Source organism: Amblyomma maculatum, chromosome 1 (genome assembly GCF_055883805.1).
Source record: "Amblyomma maculatum isolate TAMU_Amacu chromosome 1, ASM5588380v1, whole genome shotgun sequence".
In the NCBI taxonomy this organism is placed as follows: domain Eukaryota; kingdom Metazoa; phylum Arthropoda; class Arachnida; order Ixodida; family Ixodidae; genus Amblyomma; species Amblyomma maculatum.
This window is the reverse complement of record NC_139344.1, coordinates 97178888-97198430: the sequence shown is the minus strand read 5'-3', so window position 1 is coordinate 97198430 and position 19543 is coordinate 97178888. Positions and strand designations below refer to the sequence as shown.

General features: G+C 49.1%; 1 pseudogene; it reads right to left on the bottom strand.

Moving 5' to 3' along the window:
- Window positions 1-2832: 2832 nt before the first annotated feature.
- On the bottom strand, window positions 2833-4043 carry LOC146203263 (uncharacterized; annotated as a pseudogene).
- Window positions 4044-19543: the final 15500 nt, after the last annotated feature.

The window sequence follows — 19543 nt, the reverse complement described above, 5'->3', positions numbered from 1 at the left end:
CTACCCAAAAATACTCTTGCGTTTTCCAAGCACAAAACTTCATGTGTGATCTCAAAGGAAAGTCTGCTGCGGATATGATGTTAAAACACATCTAATCTTGAATCTCCTTTGAGTGGTTGATGACTCATCAAAAACACATTACGTGGGTAACAGAAATTCAATATCCATTTTTGTAAGGGCGGGTGCAACACCAGTAGGACCTTTGTGATTCTGGCACTGAGGACAGCTGGCAGCATACTGGTCAATCGTTTGGCGCATCCGCGGTAAAATCGCTCCTGAGTGCGGTGCAAAGTTCTCGAAGATCCCAGGTGTCCCGAAGCTGGATCATCATGCATGACGTGTAAAATAGAAAGACGGAGGCTTTCAGGTACTACCAGAAGGAACCGATGGCCAGTGTCTGAGTAAACTTTCTTGTATAGCAGCCCATTACGGAGACAAAACTGGCTGTTCGAGGTTGGGTCCTGAGCAGCATTCAAGAACGGCTCCAGGTGCTGATCGTTGTGTTGCTCTGTTCGAAAGGTGTGAGTATCGGGAAATTTCGTACATAAAGCAACGACGTAGTGGTCGAAGTTGTCCGCGTCGCATCCCATAGTGGCAAGTGGCAACCGGGAAAGGCAGTCCGCATCTGCGTGCCGTCGGCCACTTTTGTATGAAATGCTATACAGTCGTATTCTTGCAAGCGAAGTGCCCAGCGGGCCGGGTGACCAGACGGGACACGGAGATTGCGTAGCCAGCATAGGGAATGGTGATCGGTTACTACTACGAAAGGCCGTCCGTACAGATAGCAGCGAAACCGCTGCACGGCGTAAACAACCGCGAGACATTCCTGCTCGGTGATGGTGTAGTTTCGCTCCGTCTTGCTGAGTGTCCGACTGGCGTAAGCAATCACATGTTCACGGTCGTCATAGCGCTGAACGAGGACAGCACCGAGGCCTATGCCACTTGCGTCCGTATGTGTTGGAGTGTTGTCGGAAAGATGAGTCGCATTCAGATGTCCACTGGAATGGAGCGTCTTTATGTAGTAGGCACGTAAGCGGGTAGGCGGCATCTGCAAAACGAGGGATGAAGCGTCGGAAATATGAGCAAAGTCCAAGAAAACTGCGGAGCTCCTTCACATTCCGAGGTTGCTGAAACGCGGCAATGGCTACGGTCTTCTGAGGATCAGGCCGGACGCCGTCACCATTAACGAGGTAACCAAGTACCAACACCTGTCGCTCACCAAAACGGTACTTCTTTGAGTTGAGAACAAGTCCAGCTTGGCGCAAGCAGTCCAGCACGAGGACTAGGTAGTCGCTGTGCTCTTTGAATGACCGGCCAAAGATGACTACGTCGTCCAGATAGCACATACAGACCTCCCATTTCAGACCGCGTAGTATAGAATCCATGAATCTTTCAAATGTTGCGGGCGCATTGCACAAGCCAAAAGGCATAACATTAAATTCAAACAGTCCATCGGGAGTGATGAAAGCCGTCTTCTCCTTGTCTGACCGGTGCATTGGGATTTGCCAGTATCCTGACCGCAGGTCGACAGATGAAAAGTATGAAGCAGAATACAGGCAGTCAATGGCGTCATCAATGTGGGGAAGCGGGTAGACATCCTTTTTAGTGACTGAATTCAAGCGGTAATCTACACAAAATCGCCATGTACCATCTTTCTTGCGCACGAGGATTACTGGAGCCGCCCAGGGACTGCACGATTCTTGAATGACACCCTGGTCCAACATTTCACGTACTTGCTCATTAATGACCTTGCGCTCGGACGGCGCCACACGGTACGGTTTTTGGCGAATTGGATGTGCATACCCGGTGTCAATTCGATGACTAGTGCGAGACCCGGGAAAAGAACGTGAACTGATGAGCTTCGAGAAGTCAAAAACGGATGAATACTTCGACAGCAGATCTTCCAAAGCATCACGTTCTGTGGCGTTAAGAGAATTACTAATCATACCACGCAGTTGAGCATTGACTTGGGATGGTGCGACATTCCGCTGTCGTGCGTCCGTAACCAAAGCCGCTGATATTGGCATGTCTGAACTGTTAGAGGCAAGCTTCATTCCAGCTGCTAAAAGAACTGGCTGCGTGGATGAATTAATAGTCCACAATCGCGTGCAGCCTTTGGTTACCAACACCGAAAAATTAGGAACCAGGAGAGATTTCTTCGCGCAGTTCGAATAGTTAGGTGTCACGGTCGCATCAAACGTTTCGATCGCACGACGAGAACACGAAACCGGAATGTACTGCATAGACATCGGAGGCACAACGATATCGTCGCACCCCCCCCCCCCCCACGCACAGCACGTCTTCACAAACAAGAGGCTCCTCGAAGAGCTCAGGCGGATGCAGCCCTCAACACTGATCTCGCCCGTGCGGCAGTCTACGGTTGCGCCACACATGCGCAGAAAATCTATACCAAGAATTACATCATTTGTGGAGCGGGGTAGCACGACGAATTCCGCAGAAAACACGGTTCCTCCAAGAGACACCTTGGCACTGCACACTCCAACGGGATACAACAAATCATCACTAACGCTATGAAAATTTGCATTTCTGTCCCAAGGAAACATCACTTTTGGTCCCAATAAGTTTTTAAATGTTAAACTCATAATCGATATTGTCGCACCAGTGTCCACTAATGCCATTGTAGAAGCACAGTCAACATACACATAAATCTTATTTTTGAGCATAGTCACGAAAGGAGGTATTTCTGCGAATAGTGAGCTTTCACCGGCGGCCTCACCTCCATCGGCAGCGGCGCCTAGTTTTCCGGAGGAGGGGACTGGGAACGACGCCACGGGGATGGCGAGCGGCGGGCTCGAAAGACGGGCGTTGGAGTCAGACTCCGGTCGGAAACTGGGGAGTGGTTGCGTACGTCACCGCGCTGAAACTGGCCGTGCGGAGGAGACGACCAGTACCGACGGGAGTCAGCTGGGTGATCACTGATCGGGTCTGGACACGTTGGCCGGTCATACCGCGATGGTTGACGACGGCGGCATTGTCGTGAAATATGGCCCGGGGTGCCACACCGGTAACAAACAGGAGTAGGCCGAAGAAGGGGTTGGTCTTGAAAGGATTCGATGGGATGCTGTCGATAAAAGCCAGGATCGCGCTGATCATGTGAACCGGGGTGCTCGCCTAGGTCTTCGCGGCCGAAGGTAGTTAGGCTGATCAAGATGTCTAGAAGAAACAGGGCTTGCGAAAGGTTGCAGCGAGCATTCTTCGAAAGAGGCAGGGTGTGCTGCGTGAACAGAAGAAAACTCAGGCTGCGATTGAAGACTGTAGGCAGGTTCACACGGAAAAGATGGGCGGTAAGACAATGGTGACGTGTTCCTGCAGCTGGAATCGAGCCAGAGTAACTCTTCGCGAATGATCTGCCGAATAGTTGAAGTAAGGTCCGGAGGAACATGCTCGTCAACGCTGGCGACAGTTGTCACCTTGGTAAGCCTTCCAAACTTAGGAGTTACTCGACGGGTCTTTGGTGCTTCGAATGTGCGGATGTGACGGAGGACAGTGGAGACAGTCGAGATGTCATCTTTGGCGATGAGGAAGTCGCAGACTGAAGGACATCGCAGCTGACCTGCGATGCTCTTCAAAAGATGCCCAACTTTGTCCTCCTTGGACATAGGAGAATCGGTGGTTCTGCACAATTTGAGGACCGCTTCGGTATTATAGGTAGTGCAGGTCTCGCCAGGTAGTTGGGCACGATGGGCTAGTGTCTGCTCGGCCTGCGTCTTGCGCGCTGACGAATCGCCGAAACACTGTTTATGTTCGGTGACAAAGCTGTCCCATGTCGTCAGCGTGTCCTCATGGTTTTCAAGCCAGACAAGGGCGGTGTCGGTCAGGAAGAAAACGACGTTGTCGAGCTGAGTGACCAAGTCCCAGCGGTTGTAACGGCTTACTCGTTGCTAGTGGCGGAGCCAGTCGTCGATGTCCTCCCCCGCTGCGTCAGCGAAAGGACGAGGCTCTCGGTAAGGTTGATAAAGGCCGGAACTCGCCTGATTTGATGTGGCAAGAAGCACTGGGCTAGGCTCAGTCGGCAGCGGCATTGTAACGATCAGTGGCGGAAGTCCAGCAAGGCGGCGGCTACGACGAGGCTCCAGGGGTGCGTCGATGGCGAAATGACAGGGGTGTAACAATATCATTAATCTAGCCTAAACGATGTCATGTTCCATCTTGTTCAGACAGTTGAGGTGTGTGTCTTGAACAGTAATACTGAATTAAGAGTTGCAGGCTGTCTTCGACAATCACATAAGAGCAAAAGTTAGCAGTGAGTACGTTTCAGGTTTCTAGCGCAATTTGCATGATCACGAGAACTAAGCCATTTATATTTCTAACCGACTAAAATGACGTGATACACATCATCTCTAATAGTAATTTAGGCCAACGCATAATGCATATAAAAGATGGGAAGAATGCGCCCACAATAGTATGCGGACACTCCGGTGCGTTCATCCCCGCTATCGGCCAATATAGGACCCGCAGCGACATTCATTCGGCAGCCCCATTTGGGCTAGCGCTATTTCCCGCGACTCGGGGTTGAGTTCAAGATTTTAAGTGCACTCTCTTTCACCTCTTTCACTATAGATCTCAGACATGTTATAGACTCCTTTCCTTGGTGGTGTTTCTTTCCTTTTTCTCTCTTTGTTGCCCTCCCCACGTGTAGGGTAGCCTGCTGGGCATCCCCTGGTTAACCTCTCTGCCTTTCTATTCTATTTTCCTTCTCTACCTCTCTCTCTTTCTCGCTACAAAAGCACACATTTACGTTGCGCTAGCAATTATTCTTATGAAGCCTGACGAACATGCGGAAGCTCGAGTTTCTATCCCCGCCAAGGCCTAGTGTTTGACCTACGGCGGTTTTGTGTGGGCAGCCCCAATCGGATTGGGTGTTGTTTTTGGACCTATAGGCCACTTGCTATTGCGCGTGCTTTCAAATTCCCCTCAAGGGACCGATTTTAGTATCATGCGGGCACGCTTGCCTTCTAGCCTTATTACGGCCGATGTGGGACCTACAGCGGTTTTGTATGGGCAGCCCCAATCTGGCTGGGCGTTGTTTTTGAACCTAGAGCTCACTTGCTGCTGCGCGTGCCTGCCAATTCCTCACAGGGGACCGGTTTTGGTATCATGCAGGCACGCCCGCCTCCCAGCTCCATTATGGCCAATGTGGGACCTAAAGCGGTTTAGCTCGGGTTGCTTGATTTGGGCTTCACGACGGCTTGCCCAAATGGACCTCTCATTCATATTCCACCTGCCCTCAAGTAACCTACAAGGGGCCGAGTGGGGCAGCTTGTAAGCATGCCCGCTTTTTTTGCCCCACTATGGCCGATATAGGTCCCACAGAGATTTGATGTAGGCGGCCTCATTTCGAATCTATGACGGCTTTCCCATAAGAACCCCACATTTATGTTGGATTTGTCCTAAAATATCCGACAAGGGACGCTTGTGGTCTGGATGCAGGAGTGGACTCTGCATTAGCCCGAGAAACGCCGCTGAGACCCATGTAGCATGAACTGAGGCAAGCCCAAATTGGGCTTGCCCAGATTTGCCCCATTGGAGAGCGATGCAGGTATTATGAGGATTGCCCCAGCCCTACTTGCCTACATAGGACCTACATGGGGCCTCACATTCTGTGCTAGCTGGGGTCATACATATGCTCCATCACTCTTTCTGTTGGCTGGTGAACTTGAAAGACCCGTCGGGGAGACTCGCCCGTTGGAGCCGCTATAACGTACTTAGTTTTATTATCCGTGCAGGGCCACGTGGCTGTGACTTCATAAAACAGCTTAGCCAATCAGAGCGACGGCGCAAACAAAAAGGATTGGAAAGGAGTGGTGGTGGGCACATCAATGCAATCGCACTAATAGTAAATTACGATTTACTTTACAATTTCTTAGGTTTAACTTTCCCGAGCGCCTTGGACGACGACGGACGCCGTAGTGGAAAGCTCTAGAAATTTGCACCAGGTTAGGTTCTTGAATGCATTGACATCGCGGAGTATACAGCTGGGTACCTTGCGTTTCGCCTCCATCGAACCCAAGTCTCGGGATCAGCAGTCGAGCGCGGTAATGACTGAGTCGTCGAGGAGGCGTCATCAGTCTAGTTAGCACATAGCACGAAGAACAGTATAATTTCATCGAGGAAAATAAGGAAAGCCAACGCGGACAAGCAGACAATATCTAGCGCAATACGAGCAGCAAGCGCACTGTCAGTGTGCAGTCATGAAAGGGTCTTTCGCGTGAGTACGAAAAGGGGGCGGCTCTGTGAGCTGGTCTGTCGCTCGGAGCTGAAACGCTCTTGGGTCCGAAAAGCTTTTCTACGGACTTGCGCTCGACAACACATTCGTCACGTGACATATCATGCGACATGCAAGGAGCCAACGTCCCCACTCTGTGCATCGCGAGCACCGCTACTCAGACAACCATCGTGCACAACCGCTACAGTGACTCAGGTAGTGTATGAGATTGATTTAAGCGTGGTTATACGATGCAAAAATATTAAAAAAATGCCTATATGTCATTGCAGTAGATTATAAAGCGGTTAATACTGTTGTAGACTTTATGTGATGTTAACTGCGCGGTAAGCACCTTTGATAACAACAATGGTAGTGCAACATGACTATTCTTCCAGGCAATTAGGTGTATGGCGGATCGCGTCGCGGCCACATATGAGCGGGGTAATTCGTTTGTCCGGATTACGGCAAAGGTAGACCGGATGTCTGTTTTAATGCTATTGCTTAAAAGACTCTGTTCTCCAGAGAATCCGGTTTCAGCGCTGCCGTGAGCGAAAAATTAGGAGCATGCCTTTGGCAGGTGATAGTTGACAGGTGATATGGCCGGGAACTGATTGTCCGGCGAGTTGTGTGACGTCACGAGACCATGTGACATGGCCGAGCAGGCCGTAGGTGGCAACTCGGGTATAGCTACTTCAAGTTAGAAGGCGGAGTTGGGGATCTCACCCGGCAACCTTGGATCCCGAGTCATATGAGCTATACCCCTCAGCCACACAAACGAGCTCGTATGCGGCTTGGTTATAATGTCGGCCGGTCTTTTTCGCATAGTCTGGTAGCGTACTATATGCTTATGTGTACTGGTGAGATAGTAAAGGCACAAATTAAGGGAGCAGGAGTTAAGCGAGTAACATGGTGCATGTACGGGAACGAGGAACCAGAAGGGGAGCCGGAAAACAGGGGCCATTAACGCTGTTGCGTCATACCCTTGAAGGCAGAGCGTCCGCCATAGTTTTTCATCATATTCAGCCTTTCATATAAATCTTCGCACATTATTAATGTTCGAATAGGGAGTTTTCAATTTGCAAGCGATTGATCTACACGTTTTTTTTTCGATGTTTATTGCCTCAGGGCTTAAAGAATGTTATGACGGATGAAAGGAAAGGTCAAATAAATTAAAAGAGGTTGGCTGATGCAATGAAGTCGAGGAGTGAACGATGATGCGGTCTCTGCGTCCAAGTGGCATATGACTGCGGATTATGGGGGGAGAGGCCAGCTGCCACCAGGTGCCGGATCCGCGTCGGCTTCAGCGCTGGACATTCCCACAGCAGGTGATCGATGTCAGCTTCTGTATTTCTGGACTTGCAGACGGGGCAACCAGAGTGTGGATACTGTTACGATTCGCCACTGGCATGTGCGACAACCGACGCGCCCGCAGCGCAGCATCAGGCAAAGCAGCGATCGTTTCGGCCATTTCGGCGCCGTCCAGTTGGCCGCCCAACGCTTACTCCCGCGGGCGTGGTACGCGCCGAATGTGTGTGCGTGCGTGTGTGTGCAAACGCTGGCCAAGCTCGGCGCTCGAGAGAGAGTGCGTCGCCCTCGCCCGTCTGCTGGAGGTGGAGGAGATTTCTTTCGCGCCACGGACGATTGAGTCATCTCGTCTTGTTCGGACAAAAAGTCTCTGCTTTTCTTTCTGAACTGACAAGCGTATAAAAAGCAGCGGCAGACTCCGCTGAGACAGAGACTACTTGAGACGTCGTAGAGACGACGCCAGACACCAGCTGTGTGAGCTTGTCAGTTTTCTCTCCGGGCAAGCTTCTCTGCCCGCTCCTTCATGATGTTGTATTACATGTTGTTTTGTTGTAAGATGCCTCGTCTTTGCTGGGACAGTTGATGCCGTCCGCCGAGCCACGGAGCCGCCAGGCCAAAGCTACCGATGGGGCCGCAACCCGCTTGTAGCAATACAAATACCGAAATTGAGGCCACTTTCGAATCACTGCCGGTGTTAGGGCCACCACAACTCTAATCCTCCGAAGCGCCATCTCCTCTGCGCGGGTTAGACGGGGGGGGGGGGGGGGGGGGGAGGCTTACCGTACACAGAGGTATGAGAGCACGTGTATGGCGTCGGAGGTGCTCCTTTCGTGTTAAAAGTAGGGCAGCACTATCCAATTTTATGAGGTTTGGCGATGTCGAGGTTGATGTGGAATCACGGGTTGCAGAATCCGCGTGGCTTTGAGCACTTAAAAGGTCACGCGGAGTCCATTCAATACGAATTGGCAGTGGTATGCGTGCCAATAGACTGTGTATGTTTTGGCAGATTTCTGGGCTACTACTAACATGTCTAAGCAGCTTTGTCACCTGGACGGCATCAGTACATATGACAATACTGGCCGTGGGAAGCATGGGAATGGCGGTCACAGAGCGAAGCGCCTCTTGCACTGCAAGCTGTTCCTCGCAAAAAGAAGTTGGAGGTTCCGGTAATTCAAACGTTGATGTCTTGATCAGTGCAGACTTGCTTGGGCAGTCAACTGCAGTTGTCACTTCGTAAGCTTGAATGCTTTCGTCGACGTAAATTATTATGGAACCTTGTGGCAAGCGGGCGTTTTGTTTCACAATACGGTCGCGAAGTGACGACGCCGTTTCCTGTGTTCTTATAAGAACACAGGAAACGGCGTCGTCGTAAATCAGTTGGCTTGTTATCACTCATGTGTACAAAACGCCAAGGAGGAAGAACTGGCAGTGACGGTGGTAGTAATGAATGTGACGAAGCATACGAAGAGCGCACGTTGCGTGATAGAGAGTGGCCTTAAGGCTGCGTGCATCACGTCGTTGCTGCACCAGTTCATCTATTGTGTTTAGCTGTGCGTTTTCTTGGAGCGCTACGATTGGTGCGATGCGAGGGAGGCAGGTAATGACCCTCATTGCCTCTCGATTTATAGCTTCAAGTCGACCCCATTGTGCCCTTGTCAAATGCTGAAATAGGGCTTGATAAACAAGGCGCGGTTGCACAGCTGCCCGCATCAATTGTCTTGCAGCAATGCGTCTGATCAGACCCAAAGTCTGTAATGCCAGTTTTTTAGCGCGAGACAGCCATGAAGTTCCATTTCCTGACTCATGAATTGTTAAGCCCAATATTTTTGCTGTTGAATTTTCCTGAAGTGGGGGCTCCGGATAGATGTAGACGAATAGGTGTTGCCGCTAGTTTACGGCGCCCCCAGCGGTTGGCGACTGATATGAACGTATAGTTTTACTGACGGAAACTTCAAGCCCCATGGAAGATGCATATATAGACGTCATCTAAAGCTGATTGCAGGTCAGCGGATTGAGCCAGTAGGTCGTTCTGTGTGCTCCACACCGTGATGTCATCAGCGTATATTAAGAATGTAACATCAGAAATTTCATGCTACCGCCCTACCGCCATGCAAGGGAGATCAGTGCAATATTAAATAATGCTGTTGACAACACTGGTCCCTGGGGTACGCCGCGAAAAGGGACAAATGATGGCATTGCCACTGAGGGGTATTGCAAATTGTCTACCTTCAAGGAAAGATTTTGCAAAATTGCGTACTCTATTAAGTGGTCAATGTAGCATGTCAATGAAATCCTGAATGGCAGCATGACTGATATTATCATAAGCCTTTTCTGCATCTATGGCGAGGGCGGTGCGTACATTTTGGCTGCGGGTGGATGATAATACTGATGACGCCAAGACAGCCAACCCGTCTTCTGTGCCAATAGATGATCGAAAGCTAATTTGGGCTGGATGGTATAAACCATGATGTTCAAGTCACCACGAGATTCGTATGGCGAGCATTTTCTCAGCAAGCTTGCAAATTGTTGGCTTTAAGGATATAAGTCAAAAGTCGCTAGGGTCTGTTGGCGTTTTCCCCGGCTTTGGAATAGGGATCACATTAGCCAATTTCCAGCTCTCTGGTACATCGCCATCTAGCCATACCTTGTTTATGGTGTCAAAGAGTTGAGGAAGTGCATCACCACTGAGATTCTTGTAAACCTCGTACGTAATGGAGTCCGGACCGGCACTGTCTTTCGGTTGGCTTCATCTATAGCTGCAATCAATTCAGGCATGGAGAATGGGCTCGCGATTCCCTCAGCGTCGGCAGCAGATGGCAGCTTATCGACATGGGCTGGCATGCCCCACAAGCTAGTTCTTGTAACTGGTGCAGGCAACACGTCTTACTTGGGGAAGAACTTTCGCGCTGCTTGTTTTGCGAAATCATCCGGAGACAAGTTTGCTGCAAAGCATGCTGTGGACGTTGCATCAGGACGACAACAACCGTGCTCCATGGCATGGAAAGTTCGCTAGAGATAAGTATTCGATGAATGTGTGGAGAACTGCTCGCACCACAGATGACATTGTCGTCGTGAGAGATCACGCGCATACCTTTGAGCCTGAGCAGTAATGTATTTCAGTCTTGTATGTGCTTGCGCAGAAGTTGGGTCTACACGTTTCAGCGCTCTATTTATTATAATTTATCTTTTTCCTCACACATGCTCAGTATCTTTTTCCCGCACTATCACCTAGGTTTTATTTCTTCCAAGAGAGCGTTCTAAGCCCCAAGTATGGGAGCCTAGCTAGCTCTCCATTGGCTCGCCTTAATTTTCAAATTTACGATGGCCCTCGATCAAAGCTCTGTTTAATATCTTGTTGTTGCTGCCCGTTCCCAAATAAGCAACTCCTAATAATATTACTTTTTAGCGTTACTTTATACCCACAAAAAAAGGTACCAGCTCTAATTACTTTGGATATTAAAGCGCGAGCGACAGCGCAGAAACCAGAATTTGCTTCATAATCTAGCTGGTACCTCTTCGCGTGGATAAGAGAGTTCTTAGGGGATAGATCATCCTCTGTACTAAGGGTACGTTAATATCTAAAACACCCAGTCTAGAGGTGTACCGCAAGGCTCAGTCTTCTCGCCATTATATTATTGCGAAAGCAATACTACTCCCATTTTCCGCCCTTCGCGTAGCCATGGTCGGTGGGCACGTTTGACTTTTAATGACCGCAGATTGCTGTGACGTCATACCAGCTGTGCGAGATGGGCTACCTAGTCGAGTCGTCGGGTGGCGGCGGTGGGTAGGCACGGCGCGCCGCGGATGAAATGATGCCGTTACTGTGACGTCATACCAGCTGCGAGGTGGGCAAAAGATAGGAGGTGTTGGGTGGGCTACCAAGTCCAGTCGTCGGGTGGCGGCGGTCGGTAGGACGGCGCGCTGCAGCTGGAGCTGCGCTGCTACCGAGTGGAGGCGCTGCTGTCACCTCTTCTCTCGCAGTTGAGAGAAGTAGGAGAAAAACGATGGGTTTATAAATGCTCGCGCTTGCTGAGCTGTGGACTCGCTATACATCCTGATAAACAGAACTATATAACTACATCAGATTTAATGAGAATTCATTGCTTTTTCATTTCCTTTTGATGTTTTTATTAACCAACACTTATAATTATCCATATAGTCCTCTCCTTGTCTATAGTCTTTTGAATTTAGAATTCTCCCCGGCCAATTAACTACTGCGGGTATACATGTGCCATGACGACTGATGACGTAATCGTCCTCATCATCCTCACCGCCGCCGCCACTATCATCATCATCATCATAATTACTGTGCGCACTCAATACAGCCGATACAGCGTTGTTCGTCCTGCCAGCCACACGGTGGCATTAGGGCTACCACTCGACTATGATTTGCGCGAGGTAATGCTTCATCCAGGGTAAAGCTGCCTATAGTTTCGATTCAACAGGCTCTAGCATAGTAAATAGCCCAATCGTCGCAACTTTTTACCGTTGTATTTTTCGCCCACACTTTTCATAGCCTCGAAATTTTGGTGTTTCAACCCCATTGTCGCGCTCTGACATCGCACAGCGCACGGACGCGTTCTGCGTTTCTCGTCGTTCCCGTCAAGATCTTACTTTTTTTTTAAGGCGAGAGTCTTTCTTGCCTCATAAGGAGGAAAAATGGCGTCATAAAATTTAACTTGTCCCTGGGAGCTGTAGGCAGGATGTGTGGGCAGAGCGTATCCACATCTTGCTGTCGTTCAGTTATAAACAAAATCCTGTCCTCAGCAGGACTCGAACCACCATCCTTCCGTGTCCCAGCGGCGCGCTAACCACTAATCTACGCCGACTTACTGCGAGCGTGTCCATAATGCTTCTTGTCTAACGTAAGGACGCTGGAGGGCTTTGAGGGTGAAGGAACAAAAGATCACTGATAAGTAAAGTAAGAACGTGAGTTTAAACGAAATGAAAAAGAAATAAAAATAAATCTAAAAAATGAGCACCAAAAAAGGAAATAAAATAATTTACGATAACACAAAACACACCATAAATAAGAATACGTGCATAGAAAGTAAAGTAAATAAAGTAAAGCAAAGTAAAAATAAACGTGGGCACGCCGGAAAAGCAATGAAACGCAGAACGAGCTCATAACGAAACTAGGTCCGCAACTCGCAATGCTTCCTCATTTCCGGAAGTAAGTAGATGCACCCCTGTAATTTTTATATACCTTATTTTTTAACGGTTAAAAAGGCATCACTGGGCTAGTTTCAAGAGTCCAACATGCAGTAATGTGGCAACATTACCCAAGCCCGATCTTAAAAAAAAATGAAAAAAGTGTGTGTGTGTGTGTGTGTGTGTGTGTGTGTGTGTGTGTGTGTGTGTGTGTGTGTGTGTGTGTGTGTGTGTGTGTGTGTGTGTGTGTGTGTGTGTGTGTGTGTGTGTGTGTGTGTGTGTGTGTGTGTGTGTGTGTGTGTGTGTGTGTGTGTGTGTGTGTGTGTGTGTGTGTGTGTGTGTGTGTGTGTGTGTGTGTGTGTGTGTGTGTGTGTGTGTGTGTGTGTGTGTGTGTGTGTGTGTCTGTGTGTGTGTGTGTGTGTGTGTGTGTGTGTGTGTGGAGGGGGGGCACTTAAGCTCCGCCTTTAAAGGTATGAAGCGATAGCGTTAATGGATCCCGTTTTTCGGCTCCATTTGTGGATCCTCGTTCGCCTACGTGAACATTGGATCAGTAATATTTTAATATGTGCCTTTGTTATGCATTCGGAACGTGCCACATTATATGGAAGACCACCTGTTTAAGAACTAGAGTGCCGCTCTAAGCATGCGGTACACACATGCATGCGTTCCTGGGGGCAGTGTGTCTAAATCGGGATCCAAGAGAGCTGAATTCTTATCTCGCGCTTTGTTGTTTTGCAGTGGAACAGCACCAACCCCAGCGGGCGCACTGAAACACCGCAGCGCGCGCTCAACCTCTGCAGGTAGCAGCACGATTCGCTGCAATGAAATAAGCCTCCAAGTTCACAAAGGAAAAGTTTATCGAACACTGTTTTTCAGCACGCACGCACGCACGCTGTCGTGACGCTGGGACTAAGTCGACCCGGCCTTCACTTGGTAGCGTGCAGAGACTCCGGGTTGATGAAAGATTGTATCTTCGAAGTTGGTAAAATATATACAAGCAGGTTTAATGGCGCTTTGAGAAAACTTATTTGCATGAAAATAAAAGGGTATATCAGCAATTGACAAGCGTTAGGAGTTCATAGCGAGAAGCGTCTGGATGAGTCGTTTACCTTGAGCTCAGAGCGTCCTTTCGTGCTCTGCAACGTCCTTAAATCCCCTTATGTCCGGCCCCTCTCTGAAGATGCTGACCAATCAGTTCCAGGGCACACCCCTCAGATATCGGCAACCAATCGATCACATCACTGCACTGATGGTCTGATGCACTGACTGGTCCAGTATTGTTTCGTCGGGCGTGGTCACTTGTTGTCGTGTAGAGCTTGGGAACGGCGAGGAGGTAAATTTCGATTCTTCTGCAAAGATCCGCTATGTTGGTTCCGGCAAGTGGATTTCCTTCTCAGAAAACCAAGTGTACGTGCGCGCCACGAATACTTCTCCCAGCATTGTGCCTTTCCGGCAATTGCAACTCTTTCCTGCATTCACGGGAAATCCTCTAATGGCCGTAATCCTCATGCTCCTTTCTTCTCCTGTACGTCAGCGGATGTGTCACTCCGATGGTCTCCTTTGGACAATAGGCATTCCTCACTTGACAATAGCGCCTCTGGACGGGAAGGGTGAACAGTTGAACAAAAGCACTTCCGGCTACAGGGCGACGTTTCTTTGTATTTTTCTTGACGTTTCCTTGACAGGGCCAACTTGGCAGTTGTAGGGTCACGACAAAGCAAAGCATGCTCACACAAAAAATTTCTGTGAACACGCTCACTTAAAGCCCTTGCACAAACAGCACATATCAATACCATGCCCACAGGCGCACAATAGTGCGCGCAAGCGCGGACCATGCACGGTCCCAACAACGCATGCACACCCACCCACGCGCGCACGCACGCACGCACGCACGCGCACACACACACACACACACACACACACACACACACACACACACACACACACACACACACACACACACACACACACACACACACACACACACACACACACACACACACACACACACACACACACACACACACACACACACACACACACACACACACACACACACACACACACACACACACACACACACACACACACACACACACACACTGTCTCGACGTCCCAGGAACGCGAGAGAAGCAAGTCTCCTTGCGCACGAAGTGAAAATGAATGCGTGCCGCACTGAGCGGGCGAGCTGAGTACACACTGGTCGGCATGCACAAATGGGCCTGCAGGTAAGAGCAATAGCGCGCGCACTTTACGATGTCTCGGAGCGGTCTCTCTCTCTTGGCCCCGCTCGTATACCATCGCGAAATTGCGGTGGCAAAAGCGAGTTGCGTGTTCCGGCCAAAAGGCGCCAATGGGGAAAAGCAGTTGGGACGGAGGGGAGGAGCTGTGACCGAATGAGTGACAAGTCAGCCGGAGAAAGGGAAAAAGAAGAACACCGCGGCAAGCAGGCCGCGCAAAGGCAACGGCGGGATGCCCGAATTCCACTCCTTTCATCTCGAAGGTGATGCGCCCTAGTAGGCAGCGGCTGGAAAATCGGCCTTGTCTTGTCCCGTGGTGTCAGATAACTCGACGACTACTTTTGCACGGCCATGTAATTTGCCAGCTACCGCCTGCCTGAACCATGAATGTGATTTTTAGCTCACAGCGCCGACGCCGGATTTTCTGTGGAACGGGGCAGGGTGTCGAACCGGAACCGAGCCAAAAAAAACCGTACCTGATTTTTTTTTTCGTCATCCTGGAACTGAATCTGAACTGAAACAAAAGGAAGGAACCGTTCTGAACACTTCCCACTTTCGCACTTTTGCTGCCTACTTACCTTCAATATTTTTATAATTTTTATCGCTGCATAGCTGTAGCGCGCTCTTCTCTCTATATTCCAAAGCGCCGCACAACATCGCAAGCATCACAACCATTTTGAAAAATGGTCGCATACGAAAAGACGACGAGAATAAAGGAAAATATATAACGAAACCAAACGAAATGCACCAGCGCCGGCCTCCTTCACAGCGGCCTGATCAAAGTTTTTTGACCCAGACCGTCCGGTAAAATGTAATGCCACGTACAAAAAAAAAAAAAAAATACTAGTGGGAGTTATTTATTTGGGAACGGGCAGCAACAGCAATGCTTAAAACGAAGCTATGGTCGAGTGCCATTGGGAAATATCAAATTAATGCGAGTCATGGCAAAAGCGAATATACTTGACACGAACGCAGGCATAGAAGAATTAAAAACCTGTCTATGCGATACCGCGGAAAATGATATTAACATGTTGCAAACAGATCTATGTATAGTAAATAAAGGAACGAAAAGTATATGTCAATCACTTGGGAATCGGGCACTCCTCATTACAGCATTGAGTGCTGCAAGCACATAATATAGAAGTTGGAATTCGGTATACGACTGACCGTCAGCTGATGGCCATATCACAGGAGGTACAAAAAGTAATATATACAGAGAGTTTCAAACCGATCACCAAGTTATGATGGAGTTCTATCGGTAATTCAGAGAGGGAGGCATCTTCGGTACTATGGGAAAGCCAGTCGCGAATTATTAGGATGCAATATCAATCAGCAAATACGTGTGGGCACGTATCAATTAGTTTTCAAATGGCAAATGAAATCCGGCACTAGCCTGCTGTCGAAACGCATTTATGAAGAGTTCAGTGCGCATATTTTACCCTTGGATGTGAGGAAAACACAAATTACGTGGTTTACAAATTAACAGATGTGACAAGCACCATAGTTTAAACGGGCCCGCACGTCTGATGAAAGGGGGATACACACTTCGTGTAAGCCACGCACGACCACAGCCTATGCAGAACTCTCGCGTTGTCGTGATGACTGCCAGGCGCAGACATATGTCATTTTTGGTTCCATACTTTGAATGTGGCTGAGAGGAACTCCCGATTGTGCTCAGTGCCTCTCTATCGCAAGACAGGTGGTACCCGGACTTGAAAACGGAATTGCTATTTGTACGCCATCGCTGAGGGCGATTTTCACTTGTGCATCCGCAATTCATAACACGGCGACCGTTTTCGCGCGCAGATTAGTGCTCACCTCTGCCGAGGTCCTTATAGTGATAGCTGTACGTGTCGTGCCATGAATGCATTCCATAATGTGCAGCTCTGACTTGCTGTCATAAAAGAAAAAAAGAAACGAGTACATCACATATAAGGACATTTAAATGTGTGGCAAATTACTTTCCTGAATCCCCCAGAAGCTCAGCAGCTGTTGATGTAGTTTATTAAAAGTATAGCGAAGAACAGTCTGCTTATCAAGTGCAAAAATATACCAACGGGGTTATGTAAAACTACTATAAATGACCTCCGTGAAATAGCCGCTACTGATGCAACTGTCGCTAGCGATCCGACAGCACGTGTTAGCATGCCCGTAGCCGTGCAGTTTCTGTACTGCGTCCAAGTGTATACGCAAGAACTTCTTGAGCATCATCTCTCTCTCTCAGTTTCCCTTTCTCTATCTCTCTTTAATTGTTCCAGGGATTAGCAGTTCCTCGAGAGTTTAGCCACTACCCACGGCGGCTAGTTTGAAGCAGTGCAAGTACAAAATTATGCGGTGTAGATAAGACACGTGGTTTTGATTGCCTTTGAACGACTGCTGCCTGGGCAATCAGCCACTAATTAGAAATGACAGGGAATGTCGCCCACGTCGGCCTAACATGCGTAAGGCCGGTCATAAATCTTCCCATTTTCCCGTTTTTAACCGTCACGGACAGAGACAGCGCCAGTCGGTACTGAGAAGCCATGGGGCAAGGCACGCGGATCCCACAAACGTCTTCTACGACCTTTCATGGTTCTTATAGCAGAGATTCGCAAGAAAAGGCTACAAAAGAAAAAGAACGCGTCCAGTCGCCACAGGGAAATGTACCAGGAGAACAGAAAAAGAAGTTTGACGTTTTGCCCTATATACACAAGCTTTCGCACAACTTGAATTGACTGGCAGCGAAATTTCGAGTTGACATCGCCTTATCAGCTCCCCTCAAGCTTGCAAAGCTATGGGCTCCAGGGATGAAAAATCAGCATGTGGCGTTAATCACAAGAATCCGCACGTCTCATGCGCCACTAGGGTTGTTTATCGGATCCCTATCCGCGTGTGTACATTGGGCAGACAAGCAGGTGCTTAAACGCGAGACTGGATGAGCCATATGCCTCTTCACTTCGTCAGAAACTGATGAGCACTTGCCTAAGCACTGCAAGAGCTGCAAAAACTGCTTTCCCTTCCTGAACCGCACTAAGATCTTGGGAAGCGGTAAAGATCAATTGGCAAGAGAAATTTTGGAAGCGCATGAGGCTGCGGAATGCAGTAGTGACGCGTTCATTAGCACACAATCTGTTTACCTTATTGAAAAAGAAAAAAAGTTTTTAAAACGTACCTGTGGTTGCACCAAAATTCATGAGTGGTAACTGTCCTTTTTTCTTTTTGTTTTCTGTTTTTAGATTGCCAATGAAGGGGTGTACGTTATCAAGTTTTCAAGGTATGCGCATGCGTATATTGTTGCTTAATGATGGGACGTCGCTTTTTCGTCGTACCATTCCATTCAGTTGTAAGTTGCAGCTCTGTCCTGTCCTCGTCTCCCTAGTCCTCCTGAATCCCGGAGCTCTTGGGTCCTGGCGGCGTCCTTAGCCAGTTGGATGACAGCAAGCTCCGCTCCGCGTAGTTTGGTCCGAACTGAGCACCAAAGCCTCCCAGGTGGACTCTATTCTTCGTTCCTGGTGCGTTTATTTTATGTTTGGGAATGTCCATATCATGTGAACTATGTCTGCTGTGTTTTTACAACTTCTACATGCTTATTTGTATTGTCCTGGATGCCACCTGCTCATGAGCAAGAGGTGAAAACAAATGTTTTCGTTCATCAGCTTTGTTCTACGTTCGGGACCCCTGTACATCGATGAATGATGAGCTGCATGAACAAAAATACTATGGGAAGTTCGACTAACGTCTACTAGAGAGGAAGATTTCACTATGATGGCTTACGGACCGCAATGGCAGCCGAAGCCTGCTCAGATTTCTGAACGAAAATTGCCCCCACGACCTTTCACCATGTGTTAACAGCCCCAGTTTTTGTCACAGGGCAAGTCTTCGAAATAAAAGAAAATAAACAAAAATTAGCTTGCTCTGAAATCACCAAACTTCCTTCTCAAACTGCAAAACAAGCTTTCTTTCTTAACAGCGCGCCCATATAGCTTCCTGGAGGTGCTGGTTAGAAAAAATAATGCCTGGGAGAAATGGATGTGTTCTTATAGAAGAGGAAAATGAGCTCAAACGATGAAAGCCGTCCAAAAGCTGCCACACTTCTTGACGACATTAAATTTGCCCTCAGCCGTTCTTCGAATAAGAGATCTGATGAGTGCAGGATTATACTGCACGGCGTATGGAAACTGTCTCTTCAGAAAACGGTGGCTTTTCTCGACAGCTACTCCTGTGTTGCGGAGCGGCGCCTCGCATTGCCCGGAAATACCGGGGTGGAAGCTTCTTGCGCCCCACATACGTCTGTCATCGCAAATGAAGTGCGGCAACCATCTGCCGAAAGTCCCTGTCAGGCAGAGTGCTGGTGGAGGAGCGCTGCCCCGGACAACCTGATGCGGACAGCCGCTGCGATCATGGTGGTCACCGCCGTCAGTCAATGGGCGCACCTGTATTTAGGCTGGAACCCGCATGGCTGGAGGCGGGAGGAGGGCGTCATCGACATGAACGAGGTGACCTGCATTGGCCCGGTGACCTGTCGCGCTTACGGTGCAGCAATAAAAAGACGCAAAACGGGACAAAAACAAACCTGTTCTCGTCTCAGCCTGGGACGCTGCTCGCGCGGACGACGCCCGGCACAGTGCGGCGGCGCGCCAAC